We start from the raw sequence: 6,287 nt of genomic DNA on the forward strand, positions 1-6,287 counted from the left end.
AAATGCTTGAAACTTCAATATTTCGAAATTGAAGGACGCTAATTTACTCAAAATTGATACACCTCGGCTTACCATCTAGCGGAAGGTTTCAGAAGGGTGAAAAAACATATATTTAATACTTGCGCCGGGTATTTAATGTTCGGCTCCGCCCGAACTTAGACTTTCTTACTTGTTCTTTTTAGGTTCCGTGTGATTGCTATAGAATATATCTGCGCGACTACAAAATAGATTTTCCTTCTCTCGATGGTTAGTCCGCTTTATGAGTATGTATGTGTGTGTGTATTTGTTTGTGTCACCAACATCAACATAACGCACAGGCGACTGACTTATTGTCAGCTCTATCAAAATACGCAATTATTGAATCGTTGTGGGACTGTACCTACATACATATGTATGAATGAATATAATTACACAACACACATAGATACATACATATATGCATGTGTATGTGTACATTTGCACTAATCTGTATTTACATAAGTTATGAGCAAAGTTGCATAGCAAAATGTTGTTAGTTCATTTGCTTGATTAATTCAGAGATGTTTTTGTTAAACATTAAATGATAACTGTCATATGCAGATATGCAGATGTATGTACTAACTAAGTGTGACTTGTTTTGGTTGCACTTTTGAAAAAAAAAACTTACAACTAAATAAAATAAATTATTTTAAAATATACATTTTTTAGTTTTACTTATGGCTACAATCATTTTCCGTAGCTTTTTTTTAAGCTATGTATGTAACTTTGCATTTGCTTTTTTATGCACCTGAAAGTATGCTCGGTTCAGTCTTTGAAGTTAAATGTGTGTTTGTAATTTCAAGAGGCAAACGAGGTGTGTGTGCGTGTCTACTAAAGTAAAAATCTAAGAAAATTCACTCTAGTAGACTGAGCTACACATACTAAGGTTGCACCAAAATGATGCAATAAAAGTAGTTGTGTATGTACATTAGGGCGGGTTGATTTTTTTTTAATCGTATAGCAAAAACGTAAACTACATAAAATTCTAAGAAAATTCTCCAAAGAAATCATGCATCTAAAATAAAATCCTAATCCGCGCCTCTCGACTTGAAAATTTATATGGCCGCCTTTGCCAAAAAAATAAAAGTTAGAAAAAATTGGAATCGAATTTTCTGAAGAAAATTGTTTAGTAAGGTAGTTCTTTTGCACTTTATATTTTTTCTACACTCAAAATTTTTTTTCAATAAGAAAAATATTCACCCAAGTACGCAAATCAGAGGAGATGCAAATTGGGGTTCAACTGCTTTTTTGATAATTGAATATTTTGATTAGTCTCAAAACAAAACCTGTATTGCATAAACTATAATATAATATAATAAAACATAATATATTTCAAAAAAAGAAAATAATTTTAGCGAAAGAAGAGGAGAAAAATTTTTAAGTCGAGAGGCGCGGATTATGGTTTGATTTTAGACCTATGGTTTCTTCAGAGAATTTTCTTAGAATTTAATGTAGATTACGTTTTTGCTATACGATTTTTAATTTTTTTTTTCATCCATACAAATCAACCCGCCCTAATGTACATACATACATAGCTAATAACTCTATGGGTACATACATATAAAAACATAAAAGAGTCAATTACCTACATTTAGGCCACAGAATTTAAAGAAAAGAAAGCTCGTACACTTGAAGAGTAAAACGTCAAAAAAAAAAACTAAGGCAGCAATGGCAACATTAACTACAATCCCTTACACTTTACACCTTTTAAACAGGTCCTTTTTTTAAAGGAGCTGCTTTTCACGTCAAAGCCGTACTGGTAAGTGGCAAGTGTCAAGAGTGAAACAGAACAATCGCAGTAAAGATTCGCAGCAGCTAATAATGGCATCAGCTGGAAGGTGATGTTGCGAATATGTAGAGTGGGCAAGTGTAATGTCAAAGTGTTAACAAAGCGCTTTCGCCGCTGCTTGAGGGTCGAGTGGGAGAACATTACGTGTTTCTTTCCAAGTCAAGTAAATACTGCTTTGTATGAGCTACGAACTCTCTTTTTATTCTTTAGCTTCAAGGTGCCAGTGTCGTAGCGTTTTACCTAAGAAACTAGCTTTAACAAAGTGCAGATATAAAAAAGCTCATAACCACTTTTGTTCAATAGGTTATACGTACATATGTATGTATGTATTTGTATATATCTATACTTGCATTAGGGTTGTATAAATGCGAATAATTCTCAATATTTTGGTGGATTTTTAAAGAAAATATGTAGAAACAAAAAAAAAATAGTAGCAGTAATAGAACTATCAATCAATCATCATCGGAAAAAATTGCAATAAAATGTGGGAATGCTCTAAACGCGCTGGCAAATAAATAAATATACTACGAACATTCAAAGATGAACGATTTGGCTATTGATCGTAAGCTCTCCTCACGGCATCGTAAAAACTATGGCTTAAGAGAAATTTCCTCAAGTTGAAAAATAAAAGTTGATAGGGGATTTATGATGAATGACTACTGTAGCACCTACCATGACGATGAAGAAATGGAGAGAGTCCATATTTTATTTGCTCGTGCCTGGGTCTGTCCAGTCTTTGGCCGCGTTGGCCTTCATCAGTACTTGTTCGATTATCTGGCGAACTCCAGCTAGACGAAAATCTGTGAACTTTAATGCTTTATTAGACATTGGGGTTTCAAATTAAAGCACTTAAAGCAAACTGGTTTTGTCTTTTTCGAAACGAGTAGCCACCTGTTAAATAATTAAACTCAAAATGTTTAATAATCAGTGAACAGATCGGTTAGATGTCAAATCAAAGGACTTAGGCTGTAGATGTGCAATATATTTTTTCTTTTTCGAAAAGAGTTGCCACCTCTAAAAAATAATTTAGTTCAAATTATGTATTTAAAAACTTAATCCAGTTATCACAAAATCTGTATTTATGAAAATGGTTTCGAAAAGCTTTCTTTCTTAACTTATGTAACTGAAGGAGGGTTGCCACTTGCTTAAAAAATCAAATTCAATTTGAATTAAAGGGATTAGGTTATAGAAATAATTATCACCGTTTGGGCGAGCTTAAGAAGGTAGTAGAGTGCAAATATCTTGCACGGGGTTGCCACCTGTTTGAAAAGTCGAATTTAGTTAACTTATATAAAATGAAATTATGTCAAGCTAAAGAGTGTTAAGAAATCTTTAGTTTGAACATTTAGAATGTTTGAAAAGGGTTGCCACGTGTTTATAAAGTGGTATTCAATTTATTTAATAAGTTGGATGAATTATTAAAACTAGTGTATATTTGTTTATGTATGTATATACATATACTTATCTACGTTTAAATGTTTGTACATTATGCCAATACACCTGACAAGCAAAAAAAGGTCAGGGGTATGTCTAAAGTATTTCTTCAAGGTAGGGTAGCGGTCGCTTTTTTACATCTCTCGGTGATACCTACATACCTTCTGCAAAAACAATTTTTTTTCTATAGTTGCACTGGAATAATCAAAACACTTCCTTGGAAAAAGTTTTATGATTTTTGACAAGCTTTCAATTACTGGCATTAGGATGGTACGTTATGGTGGGGGGAACCGAGATCTGGTGGGTAAGTACTGGAACGGGGGAGTTGAACTCAACGAATCTCGGATACGAACATCGATATATCATAATTTAAGATCCAACACTAAATGAAGAAGATGTGATGAAAAGTGTATAAAAGCTACGATCACTCAAGAAATATTAATGTTTTCGAAATTGCCTTGCCAATGTGCATACGTACATACAGATTTATGTATTTGCCCTTTAGGATTCATCTTCATGTTTTCTCATACTTATAATCATCCACCAAATGAGACATTGCATTTTTCACATTATTAGCATACAAAAGGCAACAATTGTTATTAATTGGCAACCCTTCTCACTGATTTTATTACGAATATTCACTGGCTACGAACAAATAATTCGTTCTTGTAGGGGTTCGAATTTTGGTTGTCTAGTTCGCATTTAAATGGAATTAATAAACCAATCAAGTCGTTATTTATTTAGAAGAATATGTTAATAATTGCAGTCGTTTGTTCAAAGTATATATATATATTTAAGCAATACATAATTTCACGAAGCATTTAGCGGAGTGTGTCTCTAACAAATTTCGATTTTGCCTGCATAACTATTGGCGGCCGGTGTGGTGTAGTGGTTAGCAGTGCGTGGCACCATTTCGCATGGCCTGTGGGTCCCTCCCCACCATATGACAACATCAAGGGGCAATGCAATTGTTGTTAGGAAATTTAACCAATTAAATTATTCAACTCGTTTGAAAAGCGCTTCATCGCAGAGTTGTAACAGAAAGGCTTCTGTCAAAAAACTTGCATTTGACACACCTTAGTTCAAACAAATTTTTGTTCTCAAAAATTTAAGACTAAAAATGACGCAGTACAACAAAACTGAAGTTTTCAAAAATCCCACGGACTTTTTAAAAAGTTTCTAAAGCTTTTTTGTCCGCTTAATCCCAATTCAGTATATTTGGCCATTTTTTCTAGAGTATATATTCTGTCCAGAAAGCGGTATATTTAGAAAAAATATTTCGGATCCTTTTAAAATTATTAAACAAGTATCGGTTTTTGGGGTCAAGGAATCAGAATATGATATTCGGCCCTATTATGATTGTCGACGTCGATGTCATTTTTTTATCAAAAAATATCTCCCGTAAGTCCTACAGTATTTTTGAGGAAAGGTGTTTCTAGCAAAAATACTGTGGTCAGCATATGTAGCTGGAGTTGAACTTACGAGGACTATTTATTGATGAAAAAATTACATCGATATGGACACCTTAATAGGGCCGATTTATTTTAAGGTCGCATACAGATGTCGCTGTTGTGCAAAAAAATGGCGGTTTCAGCAAGGCATTTTGAACAAGGTAGAAATGAGTCCCCTCTTTTGCACTACGATTAAAATCTAAAACTTAAAAAAAAAAATAGTTCAAATGGTATTGAAACAATTTCTTTATTTACATTTTTTGTATATATTGACACCATCGTCTGTATTAAAGTCCCTTGGTTTTGTCATCAGTGTGTCTAGAGTTAAAAGTCCAAACCAAAATTTTCTTGCTTCCGAGACATTCAACTTAAAAATTAAGTAATCAAAAATCAATCAAATTTTCTATTCCCTTTGTCACTTGCTACTGCATTGTTACCAATATGATTACAAGAAGGAAGTCTCTTCTACGTACATATGTACATTCATATGTACCTGTTAGCGCGTTGCTGTCAAAAAGCAAATCTTATTTCAACATAAAAAGCTAACGGTGTAAATTTCATTAAACATTCCCTTTGTGAATCGCTCATCACTCAAGAGATGAAAATTGATTGACAGCTAAAAGGCACAAAGCTACAGGAGGAGTAGAAACCGACAACAACGTATGAATAGCTGCTTAAAGCTTTGCGTAGGACAATGGCAGCAGAAACAGTAGCAATGATGTCAAAAGGGAAAATGTATCAGTGGCAAAACTGCAAGCCATGTGGGGGCGTTGATGAGAGACATTGCCTAAATTTCAAGGAGCCAATAAGTCACACTTATACATATGTACATATGTAAATATTTATAAATATGTGTATGTATGAATATTAGGAGATTAGGGTGTGTCACATTATTTTGTTCACAATATCTAAAAGCGAAACTTAACCCTTTCCTTCCCGAATTTTTTCGACGAGGAGAAAATATTTTGAGTTCGAGTTGAAATATGTTATTAAAGTTGACAGTTTTAAGCACAATTTGAAAATTTTTTATTTGTACCTAAACGTCTTTACTCCGTGTATGAGCAAAATTTGTGTAAACCGCCAACCGTATACCAAGACGAGTCCTTAATTGGTTCATTTGAAAACAAATGTAAACAGATATTTTAGCAACAGTGCTTTTTTGGGATCAGTTTTTGACTAGTTAGGACATTTTTGGGATCATTTTAGAGCCTGTTTGGGCCTAGTTCAGGACTTTTTCGAGACTAGTTTGGAAAAAAATCGGGGCCAGTTCAGGACTTTATCGGATCTAGTTCGGGGCCATTTTGCGATTACTTTGGATATTTTTCGGGATTATTTTGGGACTAGTTCAGGCGTTTTTGGGGACCATTTCTGGTCTAGTTCGGGACACAGATTCACACAGACTCACGCCTTCCTTCGTCTTTCATCCGCTGAGTCAAAGCCCACCCCGAACCATATTTATCTAGTCTACGTAGTCCACATAAAATGAATATTAATTAATAGGAAGCTTTAAGAATGGATGGGACAGCTTAAGTTTCATCTGCGGCAAAAATTTTCACGCGTGTTGAGCTTTTTTAGGGTTTCTATTATTATGTAAT

Source organism: Rhagoletis zephyria, unplaced genomic scaffold (genome assembly GCF_001687245.7).
Source record: "Rhagoletis zephyria isolate East Lansing unplaced genomic scaffold, Rhagoletis_zephyria_1.1 Rzeph_scaffold_01034, whole genome shotgun sequence".
Taxonomy (NCBI): domain Eukaryota; kingdom Metazoa; phylum Arthropoda; class Insecta; order Diptera; family Tephritidae; genus Rhagoletis; species Rhagoletis zephyria.